At 50.7% G+C, this 16,472-nt stretch overlaps 1 long non-coding RNA gene across 1 annotated transcript in view; it reads left to right on the top strand.

The window, feature by feature from the left end:
* The window catches only part of LOC146796516 (uncharacterized), a 176,421-nt gene extending 160,191 nt beyond the window's left edge, over positions 1 to 16,230 (top strand). The window contains exons 2-3 of the long non-coding RNA XR_014969934.1: positions 4,732 to 4,890; positions 14,678 to 16,230. This is a non-coding gene — a long non-coding RNA (uncharacterized LOC146796516). The remainder of the gene's footprint in view (positions 1 to 4,731; positions 4,891 to 14,677) is intronic.
* Positions 16,231 to 16,472: the final 242 nt, after the last annotated feature.

Raw genomic sequence — 16,472 nt, 5'->3', positions numbered from 1 at the left:
CTTTTGAGTGGGGTGGAGTGATAGGTAAGCTGAGGGTTGCCGTAGGAACCTCCCAGCCGGTCGACTGCCTCTTAGGGAACGACCTGGAGAGTTCTCCCTGGAAGCACGTCAAGCGCAAGGCCCACCTAGAGATGATGGGGCTCCCCGAGTGGGTGTGCGCCACCACCCGATCCATGTCAGCTCGACTTCCCCCCCTGGGAGAAGTCGAAGACGCCCCGACCGAAGAAGTCAGAGCAGTAACCCCCGAGGGTCCTCCCGTCCCCCCATCGGAAGGGCCCGTCGCCAGCGACGAGCCCTCACTGTCCGACACCGCCCCGGTCCCCGAGTTAGGCGATCTACCCGAGTTGGCCCAATGGCGCCACGAGGGCGGGCCCACCCGGGAGGAGTTTTGCCGGGAGCAAGCCACTTGTCCTTCCCTGGTCGGACTACGGCGCCAGGCCGAGGGCCAAGCCGCAGGCGACCAAACTGGAACGCACCGAATTTATTGGGAGAATAGCATTTTGTACAGTGAACAGAAGTCGGTGGAGCTGGGATCCGGACGGGTGCTGGTGGTACCCCTCCGCTTCCGAGACTTCCTCCTGGGCTTAGCCCACGACGTCCCCCTCGCCGGCCACCTGGGTCAAGACAAGACCTACAGCCGTCTCGTGACCCATTTTTACTGGCCTAGAATGAGAGCAGCTGTAGAAGCCCACTGCAAGTCCTGTCCCACGTGCCAAGCTAGTGGGAAGAGTGGGGGGAAGCGCAAGGCTCCCCTCCAACCCTTCCCGGTCGTCAGTACCCCCTTTGAACGAGTCAGGATCGACATCGTGGGGCCCCTGGACCCCCCCACCTCCCAAGGTCACCGTTTCATCCTGGTCCTGGTGGATCACGCCACCCGATACCCTGAGGCGATCCCCCTACGCACCGTCACGGCCCCCGTAGTGGGCCGGGCCCTGATGGGGATCTTTTCCTGGGTAGGTTTTCCCCGCGAGGTCGTGAGCAATCGCGGCACTAATTTTATCTCGAAGTACATGACGTCCCTGTGGCAACAATGTGGAGTGTCCTACAAATTCACCACCCCGTACCATCCCCAAGGGAACGGCCTAGTAGAGAGGTTTAACAGGACCCTGAAAGGGATGATCACCGGCCTAGAGGAGCCCCTCCGGCGTAAGTGGGACGTCCTGCTCCCCTGCCTCTTGTTCGCTTACCGAGAGGTCCCCCAGAAGTCCCTAGGGTTCAGCCCGTTTGAGTTGCTCTATGGACACCCCGTCCGAGGTCCCCTCAGCTTGGTTAAGGAAGGGTGGGAGGCGGCACCCCAGACCACCCCACAAGATGTGTTCCACTATGTTCTGACCCTCTGGAACCAGACCAGGAAGTTCCGAGCACTGGCCGAGGCCGACCTAGAGACAAGCCAAGAAGAGATGAAGCGCTGGTACGACCAGAATGCCACTCTGGTCGAGTTCCAGCCGGGCCAACAAGTATGGGTCATGGCCCCCGTGAAGCCAGGCGCCCTCCAGAACAGGTGGACCGGGCCCTACAAAGTGATTGAGCAGAAGAGTCAAGTCACATACTTGGTGGACGTCCAGTCGCCTCGGGATCCCCTCCGGGTCCTTCACGTGAACCGCCTCAAGCCTCACTTCGTGCGGACAGAACTGAGCCTCCTGCTGGCCACCGATGACGGGGCCGAAGATGAGTCCGATCCCCTCCCGGACCTCCTGTGTGTCAAGGAGCGGGATGGCTCCGTGGAGGGAGTGAACCTCTCCCCAGCTCTCACTCTCCAGCAACAAGAGGACTGCCGCCAGCTACTAGGACAATTTGCCGACCTCTTCTCCCTGATCCCCCGAGTCACTGACTGGTGTGTCCATGACGTGGACATCGGGCACAGCCCGCCGGTGAGACACCGAGCATACCGGGTCCCAGACTGGGTCCGGTCCTGCATTCAAGCTGAAGTCTCAAAGATGTTGACCATGGGGGTGATCGAGCCATCTGACAGTCCCTGGGCCAGCCCCGTGGTCCTGGTCCCGAAGGCAGCGGCCCCCGGTGTCGCCCTCGAGCTCCGGTTCTGTGTGGACTACCGGGGGCTCAATGACGTCACCCGAGTCGATGCCCACCCCCTTCCACGAGCCGACGAGCTCATTGACCGACTCGGGGCAGCCCGGTTCCTCAGCACCTTCGACCTCACCTGCGGATACTGGCAGATTGCGCTCACCGAGGGGGCCAAGGAGCGGTCCGCCTTCTCCACCCCAGATGGGCATTACCGCTTCCGCGTAATGCCCTTCGGAATGAAAAATGCCCCGGCCACCTTCCAGCGACTGGTGAATAGAGTCCTGGCCGGGCTGGAACAGTTCAGCGCGGCCTATCTAGACGACATCGCCGTTTTCAGTTCCGAATGGAGTGAACACCTCCAGCACCTCCGGAGGGTGCTAACCGCCCTGCGCCAGGCAGGCCTCACAGTAAAAGCCAGCAAGTGCCAAATTGGGCAAGGATCAGTAGTCTACCTGGGGCACCAGGTCGGGAGTGGCCAGGTCGCCCCTCTACAGCCAAAGATCGACGCCATCGTGGCCTGGGAACCCCCCACCACCCAAACGGAGGTCCGAGCCTTTCTGGGCCTCACTGGCTACTACCGAAGATTCATCAAGGGGTATGGCAGCCTTGTCGGCCCCCTCACAGAACTCACATCCAAAAAACAGCCAAAGAAGGTGCAGTGGACGACCGCCTGCCAGGAGGCGTTCGAGGCCCTAAAGAAGGCCATGTGCACGGCCCCCGTCCTCAAGGCTCCCGACTACTCCAAGGAGTTTGTAGTCCAAACCGATGCCTCTGAGCATGGCATTGGGGCCGTCCTGTCCCAGATGAATGACCAAGGACTAGACCAGCCCGCCGCCTTCCTCAGCCGGCGGCTGTTGCCCAGAGAACAGCGATGGAGCACCATTGAGCGCGAAGCCTTTGCCGTGGTCTGGGCACTCAAGAAACTACGCCCCTACCTGTTCGGCACCCATTTCAAAGTCCAAACCGACCATCGGCCCTTCCGATGGCTCATGCAGATGCGGGGAGAAAACCCCAAGCTACTGCGGTGGTCAATCTCCCTCCAGGGGATGGATTTCACCGTAGAACATCGCCCTGGTACGGACCACGCCAACGCTGACGGCCTCTCCCGGTTCTTCCGCCTCAGCGAAGAGAACCCCCCAAGATGATGGGCAGTTCTCTCCGGCTTTCAGCTGGGGGGACGCGTGTTGGACCCGGCCTCGTAACATGGCTCTACTGGTCCCCACACCACATAACCTGGTACCGGCAGCCCCAATCCCCCGGCCTAACCGATCCCTTCCACCAGAACACACGCACCCGACCCGGACATCCTTGTCCATGGCCTCTCTCCCTTCGGCCACCCCGGGCCAGCGTGCCCACTTCATGCACCAAGATGGCCGCCCGGCCCCAGCGCGACCCGGGCCTAGAGGCGCCACTCCGGCTGGAGGACATCACGCTTCCAGGGGATGAGAGAGGGAGGAGCAGTTTCTATCGCACCTCTGAACTCCCCTGGGACGATGGGTTTCGATCGGCCCTCCGGCCTCCCTGAGGGCTGGCTCCACGCCTGCTGGGTGTCTGGGACTCCTCCCGACCCGGCCCTGAAAAGATCACAAGACAATGGCAGGAAACCCCGACAAGTGACCCCCAGGTGACAAGACCCCTGCCTGCACAGACTCCGGACATCAAAGAGGGGTCGACCTATAACAAGGGGTGCTCTGGGACTGTCCGGCAGATTCGACGCTGGAACAACGAGAGCCTGCTGACGCGGTCGCGGCTCCTGGAACTTAGAACCACCTGAGCCCTGCTGAGTGACTCGCGGCTCCCTGAAGATCGTAAGACCTCCGAACTGTACCTGAGCCCTGCTGAGTGACTCGCGGCTCCCTGAAGATCGTAAGACCTCCGAACTTGTACCTGAGCCCTGCTGAGTGACTCGCGGCTCCCCGAAGATCGTAAGACCTCCGAACTTGTACTTGAGCCTGCTGAGTGACTCGCGGCTCCCTGAAGATCGTAAGACCTCCGAACTTGTACCTGAGCCCGCTGAGTGACTCGCGGCTTCCACAGACTCCACCGGTCCCGCCGGACCCCACGACAACCAGCCAACCCCCCAGCTCGAGGATTGTGAGCTGTGCGCCGGGTACGTCCTTGCCTTGAACCCTTTACCAGAGACTGTCCCGCTACCCCCTATCCCCTTCAGAGACTCATTGAGCCCGTGCTCTCCTTGTACATATTTGCAGTGCTAACCTGTTTGATAAAGATTGGTTCCTAAGAACGCACGGTGTGGTGTTTCTGTGTCGTGTGGTGCCAGAAGTACGATCCTCGATACGAGATTCCTCCTCCTGAGGAGTCTCCCGCCAGTGCCCGGCTACGATACTTTGAGGGTGGGTCTCAGGGTAGTCAGGACCCCCTTTCCGGGCTCCTCTGAGGTCGCCGTCTAACAGAATGCAAATTACTCACCTGTCTAACAATTCACTCTGTTTCAGTAAAAAATACAGGCCTATTTATGGAATCTCTTAGGTGCCTTAATGAGTGGCCTGATAATCCTCTGACCACTCTGCCCACATGAGTTATTGGTACAGGGGTTACTAGACCCTCCGTGGTGAAGTGTTGGGGGCGGGGGTTGAGTTGCCGATGGATTATAAATCGGACCTTGAGAGTTCACTAGAAATTAAGAATCAACGAAATTTGTAATTCTGTGTCTGATTCTCTGCTAATTACTTTTTTCTCCCGCAGAATTCCACCCAGAAATTTTGGCTGCTTACCCAGGTGGAATAAAATGATGGTGATGATGATGAGGATGTAGAAACATTTATCAAGGTCACTCCAAAACCTCAATGGCGTGTTGTGTGGCGCCAGTCAGCACCATGAAAATAACCTTGCTGGCAATCAAAGGTGAGCCTAAAAGTGTTAATAGCATGACATATTTTTATTGACCTTCCTATGCCAGTCGCGTCTCTAAATAGAACCTGATGGGACCCATGCCCCAGCTATATTTGTCCTTGTCCGCTCTTGTGTCGCAGCACCACAGTTGCTGAAAGTATCAAGAGGCGACACAGAAAAAGCATTGGCAATGCCAATCGGTCTCCCATTTGCGAGAGTTAGAGCTACTGGCGTTGTAAATGACAATGTCTTTTACCCATGTGTTTTGGTTTGGAGTGGAGTGGATGTATGTGGTTTGGAGTGGAATTATGTGAATTGGGTTGGAATTGTTGTAGAATTGTGTGGGGTTGGAGTGAATTTGTGTAGTGTGGCATGGGACTGAGGGGCATTGAGCGAAATTATGGTGATTGGAAATCACCATAATGGCATGGTGTGGAGTACATTTATTGTTGCTATGTGACATAGAGTGGTTTTATGTGGGGTGTATTTATCTGGCATTGAGTTGAGTGTAATTATGAGGAGGTGAATCATGTTGTGTTGCGTGGTATTATGTGAAGTGTAATTATGTTGGGTGCAGTTAAATTGTGTGGTGGTGAAATGTGTGGTGTTGTCTGTCACACTAAACATCCAGGTAAGACAAGAGACAGGAGAAAAATAACCTGTCTGTGTTCGCATTTTCGAGAATGCCTGGAGCACGCAATGTGCTCGTGAATTGGCTATTTTGCCCCTCTCTTGAGGTTATGACCAGAGCGCATTTCCTTCAAAAGATTTACGGGTGGCTGTAAGGGACAGCGAACCATGAAAGCAGGAATACCGAGTGAAATGCTCTGCAGACATGTCTTGCTTTCTACATTACACGCCACTCATTTGTAATGTAAAACATGGGGAGGGCGTGATTTGTGCAGAATCACACGATTTGTGTCCACTTGCTGAGGCTGGGAATAGAAAGTTATGCGCTGAGGAGTGAATGCAGTTATTGGCGAGCTATGCTAACCACTGCCATGGGCCAGCCCTTGGTCGGTTTGTAATGTGCCCTGTCCTATCACCGCTGCATCTGCTTAAACAGCACTAACATAACTTTTCAAAGTCGCAAATCTTCTGTCCCTTTTGTGCACAATTTGCCTTTTCTTGTATAATTTAGACCGCACTCTTAAAGAATGTGGTCGCCCGCTGCTCAATCATCAGAGGCCTGGTAATATATTTTATCAAGCACTTTCCAGCATTGTAAAGCTATAAATAACAAGTTCTATTTTAAGACAGCTTACCAGGCACTCATTATCAAATGAAAGGCTGAGTCTCTCTCTTCATGATAAGAAGTGGTGAACCTCTTTCTAGTGAGTACATTACCGCAGATCACAAGGGCGTAGATAGCTATGTTGAATACGCGTAAAGGGTTCGGAGCAAGATTTGCACAAGTACCAAACCATACATAGCTCAATTCAGGTGCTAGCAACCTCATCAGTAGGGCAGCAACACACCCACTATAAAATAACCTAGTAAAAGAGTACAAAGAGTCCTATGAGCACAAACAAATGTGCGCATTGACCTCAAATGTACCGGTAATATTCATTACTCCAAGTCGTAGACCTCCCCGTCACAGTCATTACCATATGAGCAATCGCTCCTCCCCAGAACTTTCAAGCAAAAACTCCCTACCCCATCCCTACCGTCCAGGCCACTCCCACATCCTGTGGCATATAACCCTTGACCGATGTAAGCACATCTTGTATCCCCAAGCACAAGAAGCCGAACAGGGAGGGAGGGATGGGAACCCGGACTGTGACGGGGAGGTCTACGACTCGGAGTAATGAATATTACAGGTAAGTAACCGGTCTTTACCTCCTCGTCAGACCTCCCCGTCACAGCCATTACCATATGAGCAGATACCCAAGCAAGAATCGGCTTCAACAGAGTGCAGTAAGCAGACTTTATTAACACCAGCAGAAGGCCACACCACCTGTACAGAACGCAACACAGCGTCTCCAAAGCCAGCCGAACCTGCCCCACCCACCGCCAAATGATAATGGGACATAAAGGTGTGCAGCGCACTCCACGTTGCTGCCCTGCAGATCCCAGCCATAGATGCCCCCTGAAAACAAGCCCAGGAAGCAGCCATACCCCGGGTCGGTCTCCCCTGCACTGACGGAGGCACCAGCACCCCACAAGCATAATTAGCAGCCTCCACAGCCCACTTCAGCCAATGACTGAGAGTAGCCCCGGGAGGCTTCAGACCCTGACCAGCCAGTCTAAAGGTCACAAAAATCTAATCCACCCTACGAAAAGGCTTAGTATGCACCATGTACACCTCCAGAGCCCATTTAACATCTAAACAGTGTAGCTGCACCTCATACTCTGAAAGAGGATCAGGACAGAATACTGGCAAAACCAGATCCTCCGAGCAGTGAAACGAGGAAGGAACCTTGGGTACAAAGGAAGGATCAGGGCGACGAACCACCCGATCCGGATAAAAACGTAAAAAGGGCTCTGAACAAAGCAAGGAGCCCAACTCCCCCACCCTCCAGGCCGAGGTAATAGCGACAAGAAAAACCACCTTGATCATCAAAAAACACAGAGACACCTCACCCAAAGGCTTTAAAGGAGCCGCCTGCAAGGCCCTCAGAAGCAAAGGAAGATCCCAACTAGGTGCTAAGGATTTAACCATGGGCTTTTGGAGGAAACAACTCTGTAATAACCGGGACACCAACTGAACCACAGGCTCACAGTCGGAACCCCTAAAGGCCCTTACAGCCACCCACTGAGCCCGCAAGGAGGACACGGCCAGACCCAAGTTGAATCCATCCTTCATGAAATCCAAGATACGCTCAGGTTCCACCTACAAAGCAGACCAATCCTGAGCTGTACACCACCCCTGAAAAGATACCCAATGCCTAGCATAGGACTGCTGTATTAACTCAGGCACATTAGGAGAACACCCCAACGCCACCAGGTTCAGCCTCTCAACAGCCAACCCGCCAGCTGCAAGATGACAAGGCAATCCTGGGACACAGGGGAAAGACAAGGAACCACTGGCAACCGCCAGCAAGGACATACCGCCAACCTCAACAACAGAGGGAACCAGGGACTCCTGGACAAAAGCAGGCGCCACTAGGACAACTACGGCCTGATCCAACTTGACTTTCAGCAGGACCCTCGGAATCAGGGCAATCGGGGGAAAGGTATACATCAGTCCCCCTCCCAACGGAAGGACAGCGCATCCACCGTCCAAACTGAGTCCGACCGAACCAGAGATCAAAACTTCTCCCGCAATGCGTTCCCCGAGGCAGCAAACAGCTCCACCACTGGGACCTCCCGGAACCTCTCCATTAGGCCCCCAAAGACTTCCCGCGACAGGCACATGTCGGACAGGGAGGGAAACAACATACTCAGGTGATCCGCCCCGAATTCAAAACTCCTGGCAGATGCAATGCTCTCAGAGATAACAAGTTCAACTCTACCCACTGGCAGATCTGTTGTGCTGACAAGTTGAGGGAAGCCACCTTCACACTCCCCTGGAGGTTGACATAACACACCACCACAGTGTTGTTGGACCGCACCATCACATTCCGCTGTATGACCCAAGGAAGAAAATGTGTCAAGGACAACTGCACTGCCTTCAACTCCCTCCAATTCGAAGACATTTCTGACTCCTGAACTGACCAAATTCCTTGCACAGATGCCTGAGCCAACACCGCACCCCACCCCAGCTCGCTGGAATCTGTTGTCAGCACCAACTTCTCCTGGGACACAAAGGGAGAGCCCTGCAAGAGGTTCAGCTACTCCAGCCACCAAGACAATTCCCTGGTGATGTCCACACCCCCGGAATCAACTGTTCGTAATTCTGGGACCCTGAACTCCAATGCCCCAGAACATGATTCACCAGGGGGTACAAGTGCAAACGGGCTCAAGGAACAAATCATTACGGTAGCAGACATCAACCTCTGAACACGTAACCACTGTTGAGCCGTGGAAGACTGGGCCCCCAACACCTTCCTCAGCTCGTGCACAAGAGTCAGTCTGCGGGGTTCTGACAGCAAAACCTACACCACCTTGGTGTTGAAGACCCTCCCCACTCAATGAACAGCAGTTCCTGAGTGGGGCACAGATGGGACTTCTCCAAGTTCAGAATCCACCCGAACTGCTGAAGGAGCTGGCAAACCTCCTGGGTGTGTGCTTGAGCCTTTCGGATAGAAGAGGAAGAGATCAACCGGTCATCCAAGTAAGGAAACACCTGGATCCCCTGAGCATACAACAACCCCACCAAAGGTGCCAAAACCTTAGTAAACACCCTAGGAGAGGCAGACAGCCCAAATGGCAATACCTGGAATTGGTAATGATCGATGCCCACACAGAACCGTGGAAACCTCTGGGAAGCCACGAGGACCGGCACATGAAAATAGGCATCCCTGAGATCCAGAGAAGCCAGGAAATGCCCCACTGAGAAGAAGGGCGCAAATCCAAGTCAACGAAAAACCCAATTTCTTACAATTTGATAATTTAAGAAACCTCTTGATCTTCTATTCTAAATCTGAACTTTTCCTTGGTTATTGCATTGGGATCACTGCCCTTTTAAGTCTCCTTCAGTTTTAGTATTTCTGGAGAAGGGTGGAAAATCATGCACTGTCAACAGTATTACTCACAACCAAACCATGTACCTGTGTAAGGAATTATGTTATGCCATTACCAACGACATGATTAGCCCATTTTAAAGAAGCACTCATTGGAATGCAAATCACTGCACAAGAGTCAGTCTGCGGGGTTCTGACAGCAAAACCTACACCACCTTGGTGTTGAAGACCCTCCCCACTCAATGAACAGCAGTTCCTGAGTGGGGCACAGATGGGACTTCTCCAAGTTCAGAATCCACCCGAACTGCTGAAGGAGCTGGCAAACCTCCTGGGTATGTGCTTGAGCCTTTGGGAAAGAAGAGGAAGAGATCAACCAGTCATCCAAGTAAGGAAACACCTGGATCCCCTGAGCATACAACAACCCCACCAAAGGTGCCAAAACCTTAGTAAACATCCTAGGAGAGGCAGACAGCCCAAATGGCAATACCTGGAATTTGTAATGATCGATGCCCACACAGAACCGTGGAAACCTCTGGGAAGCCACGAGGACCGGCACATGAAAATAAGCATCCCTGAGATCCAGAGAAGCCAGGAAATCCCCCACTGAGAAGAAGGGCAGAATCAACTGCAGAGATACCATTTTGAAGTTCCAGAACAGGACGGAAGTCCCCATCTGGGTTTTGTATCAGAAAAAGGATCGAGTAAACCCCCAAACCCTGTTGACTCCCAGGGACCTTCACCAAAGCCCCTTTGGAAACCAGGTCCTGAACCCTGGTCAACAGAGCCCAACACCTGACCTGAGATCTGGGAACAGGGGTAGCCCTGAACACATCAACCTGGGGATCCCCAAATTCGATCTGATATCCCTGCTTGATAATCTTCTGGACCCATTGATCCCGAATGAACTCCTCCCAGACAGGAAAAAGAACCTTGAGGTGACCCCCATGCAGCATCACTCCTGAACCCCTCATATAGTCATGATTTGGAAATCCCTGAAGAAGAGGAGGCACCCTGCTGACCCCGGGATTTGTGGAAGGAAGGGACACCCTGGCCACGTCCCCTACCATGAAAGGGCTGGGCGGCCATTTTAGATTGAAACGCCTCTCCAAAAGCCCGCTTATTGTCAGCAAAATTCCCTTTCTGTGAAGAACACACAGTAACTTTTTGTGCTCCGCCATCTTTTTAATCAAGGTCTCCAATGGCTCTCCTTAGAGTCTGTGAAAGGAAGTTTCATGATGGCAGCCTTCTGAAACGCCTCTGCCTTCAAAGGCTTAAGCCATAACTGTCTCCTAGCCGCCACCAAGGCCCCCGCCGCCGCTGCAGCACTAAGGGAATCGAAGGACAAATCAACCAGGATGTGCAACTGCTGCTCCAACATTGTCAAAGACTCAGAGGAGTCCTCATCCTTTAAGCGCTGCTCTTGACAGTTCTTCAGAAGGGACTGAACTAGGTAGCTAGGGTAAGCCACAGAACAAACCACAAGGTTAGAGGCAGCAAAGGACCTCTTCAAAGCCCCTTCAACCCTTTTGTCCCCAGGGTCAGAGGGAACAGCATCCTCGGAAACCACCAGGCTCTGCGTTGCTAGTCCCGCCAGCAGGGAATCCACCTTCACCACAGGCAGAAACTCCTCTGAGAACCCTTGCAAAGGATATCGTTTAGCCAGAATCCTGGTAAAAGTATGCTCATCAATATCCTTCCATTCCCTCTCCAACACATTCATGCAGACATATAACGGGAAGGCACTCAGGTTCCCGACGCTGACAATTGGCAAAATAGTCCTCTGACTCATCACCTTCCGTGGGATCAGGGAACCCTAAATTGTCCCGCACATGCTGCAGAATACTGTGAAGGTCAGACCCTTGGACAAAACGACCCTTCACTTCCTCTTCTGACTCTTCCTCGGGATCAGGGACAGCTGTGGCATCCAATCTCTGCCTCTTAGGCCCCTTGGATTCCCTAACCAGAAATGTCCCTGCCACAACGGCTTCAATCATCTTCTGAACCCCTGACAAGGAAGGTGCCATGGAAGGCCCAGCAACCACCACCTCCTTTTCCTTGATCCCACTCAACTCTGACCGTCTCTCATTTATGACGAACAATGGTTGCAGAGGACTCCCAGACTTATACATACCTACCGCTACCAATAAAATTAAGACCCTGCAAGGGCCAATCCGAGGCAGCCCCCGGTGCAAACAGCCAATACCACCAGGCCGGAGACCCCCCTCCAGAAGACCACCAATCCTGGCCTCCCTAATCCAAAATAAAATCAATGACCTGACTTGGCTGAAGCTCAAACATTCCAAGGCAGAGCAGCAGACGCCACCCCTATGCCGAGCAGTCTCCGAGGGATCCAACCCCTGACTCAGTAAGTAACCACTTCAGGATGCCAAACGGCTACACTGGAAGCGCGTCACTAGCATAGAAATGCCCTCATTCCGCAAGCACAAACCTGCGAGGCCCTGTATTACAACTTCTCAGATACTGTAATCACCGGTACCTGCAAAGCATCCCCACAGCTGATGTCAGCCAAAACGCCGGAAAGACAAAGAAGAACTCTCCTGTGAATAATACCACCTCCCGCTTACCGGCCGCGCGTTTACGGAGTTGTTCGCCCTACGCTGGCGTCATGCACTGAAGGACATCAGGTGCCTGTACACATTATGTCAGGCAGGTAGGCCTTTTACACCCCAAAGCCAACGCAAACCCGCTTTGCCGGGACCCGTGCTCTGCAACGAAAGCCAGCCCCTCCAGGCCGGCTTGCACGCGCCGCCATCAAGACAAACTACGCGCTCCGCAAACATACACCCCTCCCCCCAGGCGGTCCCCACTATAGCGAGGGAACGAATCTTAAAGAGGGGAACCGCCAGCAGAATCAGAGCACCAAGGAAGGACTCACATAGATGTCTAAGAAAACCCATCCTCCTAGACAGTTAACCTAGAACCAAGAGGGCAAGAGGCAGCGAGTCGTAAAAACGACCACACAGTCCCGCTAAAGCAGGGACTTGACTTCTAACACCCACACAACGGTCGCTACAGCAGACCGCCACACAATTACCAAGGAGTAGTTCACAAAAAAAACAATCGGATGTGCTTAAATGGGTCAAGGCCTATATACCACAAGATGTGGGAGAGGCCTGGAGGGTAGGGATGGGCTAGGGAGTTTTTGCTTGGAAGTTTTGGGGAGGAGCTATTGCTCATATGGCAATGACTGTGACAGGGAGGTCTGATGAGGAGGTAATGAACCACACCCCACAGACAGCCATAACTAAGCTTCTTATAAAGCGGCCCACCTCAAAGCTGAGGAATTGGGTTCGAGTCTGTGCAGGAACGCTCAACATCCTGTGATTCTGGACAAATCACTTAATCTCCCCCTGCCTACAAAAATGAATGTGTCAGTCTGTAACACAGCTGGGGGTCCTGCTCTGATACCTTCGGGTCGAATTTGGGCTATATAAAAACAAAAAAAATACTTTAAAAAAACAAAAGAACCACCCCCTACAGGCACACGGATACTAAAGTCCTCGTAAAGCATATGCTGATAGAACACACAGAAACCATACAGACAGGCACAAGTAAACAAAAAAGGCTATGAAGACGAGTAGGCGCAAGGATGCTTAAACATAACAGACACAGCACTGCCTGCTGAAATAGCAGTACGCCGGGTACACACCCAGACACAGGAGCGTGAGCCCATCCGATGGTGAGGAGTTCACCTGGCTTGGCAATGGTTATTTGTTTTATTGTCATTTACAGTGACCCCTGATGAAGGGCACTAGTTGCCCGAAATGCATTGGGTACTTTTAATAAAACACTGCCTTGGACGAATCATGCATCAGTCGTGTTTTCTGCAAGAGGTCCGGAGGGGCACAGCTAAAGCATGGGAATCTTGGAAAATGGCATAATATTCCACGTGTGGAGCAAAGGATAAAATCTAAGTTGAAGAAAGGATGAAAAGATATATGGAATATAACGAACAATTTGATTAACGAGTAGGAGTAATCGACACAATCGCCAATCTGGCATAACGCTACTGTGCCACTGGAGGGGGCGAGATGTTGCCCCCGTTGTAACTAGTGTTTTTCCAGGTGCACTTTGGGCATGCACCATCCAGTGTGCACGCATTTTCATGAACAGTATGGACAAAGTGAAAAAATATGAAAAGCAGGAGTGCATCTCATTATTGTAACCGACATTTCATGAAGATTGCCCAGCATTGGGATAGCACCCATTTGGTTTAATAAGGAGTAATAAGTTTATATTCAGAACATGATATTTGTCCACACGCATGGTGAAACATCTCGGTTCGTCGAACTTGGTGGTGCAAAGATTGAAATGAACTTTAAAACAATTGATTCATTCATTTTCAGCGCTTTACAAAAAGTTACATTTCTTGTATTGTGATAAAACAGCAGAATGCATTTTAAATCACGAGCACAACTAGTTATAAGATGTATTAGAGCTACTCGACAACATAGGTTTTGGTTGCATTATGGGTAATGTAGTTAGGAACCTGAGTGGCAGTGAGCAAGCAGATTAGATGGCGGGAAGAGGTTAATTAGTCAGCCAATCGGGACGGATCTGAATGGTTGAATTAGATTTGAAATGAGGGTGGGACGTGAAGGTACACAACTATCATTTGAACCGCGAAGGCGATGGAATAGTTTCAGTATTTTGCGGCAGGTATGTGTATTGGTGCGATGTGCATTGTAAAGAGGGCTGAAACTAACTGGTTATTTTGTATTCGGGTAATCATAAACACCAGATAACTGTAAATACATGCAAGAAATTAGACGTTTTGATCAGATAAGGGGAGATGGTTGAGCACAAAAGCATGTATAAGTACGTTCAAACAATTCAGCTATATAAGATGAATGTGCAAAGCGTTAAGAGAAGTGAAGGGATATAGTACCGTTGCACTGCTAAGAATTTTATGGGGAAATGTGTGGTATAGACACGGTTTTAAAAGACACGTCAGACGTTTAATGTGGAGGCATAGAGGGAGGGTGAAGTTAAGACATTTAATAGGGTAGAACAGTGGGAACAACAGGTTAAATGCCGAGTGAATTAGCATGCACATAGTTTACGTAGGAATTCACTATGGGAGAACATGATAGGGGTGGTATAATAATATGGCATTCTGGCAGATTGTACATGTGTTATCGCTGATGGATGATTTTAAGCTGAATAACAACAGTAAATATAGCAATGGTTATTTGTTTTATTGTCATTTACAGTGACCCCTGATGAAGGGCACTAGTTGCCCGAAATGCATTGGGTACTTTTAATAAAACACTGCCTTGGACGAATCATGCATCAGTCGTGTTTTCTGCAAGAGGTCCGGAGGGGCACAGCTAAAGCATGGGAATCTTGGAAAATGGCATAATATTCCACGTGTGGAGCAAAGGATAAAATCTAAGTTGAAGAAAGGATGAAAAGATATATGGAATATAACGAACAATTTGATTAACGAGTAGGAGTAATCGACACAATCGCCAATCTGGCATAACGCTACTGTGCCACTGGAGGGGGCGAGATGTTGCCCCCGTTGTAACTAGTGTTTTTCCAGGTGCACTTTGGGCATGCACCATCCAGTGTGCACGCATTTTCATGAACAGTATGGAGAAAGTGAAAAAATATGAAAAGCAGGAGTGCATCTCATTATTGTAACCGACATTTCATGAAGATTGCCCAGCATTGGGATAGCACCCATTTGGTTTAATAAGGAGTAATAAGTTTATATTCAGAACATGATATTTGTCCACACGCATGGTGAAACATCTCGGTTCGTCGAACTTGGTGGTGCAAAGATTGAAATGAACTTTAAAACAATTGATTCATTCATTTTCAGCGCTTTACAAAAAGTTACATTTCTTGTATTGTGATAAAACAGCAGAATGCATTTTAAATCACGAGCACAACTAGTTATAAGATGTATTAGAGCTACTCGACAACATAGGTTTTGGTTGCATTATGGGTAATGTAGTTAGGAACCTGAGTGGCAGTGAGCAAGCAGATTAGATGGCGGGAAGAGGTTAATTAGTCAGCCAATCGGGACGGATCTGAATGGTTGAATTAGATTTGAAATGAGGGTGGGACGTGAAGGTACACAACTATCATTTGAACCGCGAAGGCGATGGAATAGTTTCAGTATTTTGCGGCAGGTATGTGTATTGGTGCGATGTGCATTGTAAAGAGGGCTGAAACTAACTGGTTATTTTGTATTCGGGTAATCATAAACACCAGATAACTGTAAATACATGCAAGAAATTAGACGTTTTGATCAGATAAGGGGAGATGGTTGAGCACAAAAGCATGTATAAGTACGTTCAAACAATTCAGCTATATAAGATGAATGTGCAAAGCGTTAAGAGAAGTGAAGGGATATAGTACCGTTGCACTGCTAAGAATTTTATGGGGAAATGTGTGGTATAGACACGGTTTTAAAAGACACGTCAGACGTTTAATGTGGAGGCATAGAGGGAGGGTGAAGTTAAGACATTTAATAGGGTAGAACAGTGGGAACAACAGGTTAAATGCCGAGTGAATTAGCATGCACATAGTTTACGTAGGAATTCACTATGGGAGAACATGATAGGGGTGGTATAATAATATGGCATTCTGGCAGATTGTACATGTGTTATCGCTGATGGATGATTTTAAGCTGAATAACAACAGTAAATATAGCAATGGTTATTTGTTTTATTGTCATTTACAGTGACCCCTGATGAAGGGCACTAGTTGCCCGAAATGCATTGGGTACTTTTAATAAAACACTGCCTTGGACGAATCATGCATCAGTCGTGTTTTCTGCAAGAGGTCCGGAGGGGCACAGCTAAAGCATGGGAATCTTGGAAAATGGCATAATATTCCACGTGTGGAGCAAAGGATAAAATCTAAGTTGAAGAAAGGATGAAAAGATATATGGAATATAACGAACAATTTGATTAACGAGTAGGAGTAATCGACACAATCGCCAATCTGGCATAACGCTACTGTGCCACTGGAGGGGGCGAGATGTTGCCCCCGTTG

The sequence above is a fragment of the Triturus cristatus genome, chromosome 10, assembly GCF_964204655.1.
Source record: "Triturus cristatus chromosome 10, aTriCri1.1, whole genome shotgun sequence".
In the NCBI taxonomy this organism is placed as follows: Eukaryota; Metazoa; Chordata; class Amphibia; order Caudata; family Salamandridae; genus Triturus; species Triturus cristatus.
Note: the sequence above shows the minus strand (reverse complement) of the source record. Positions and strands in the feature narration are given on the sequence as shown.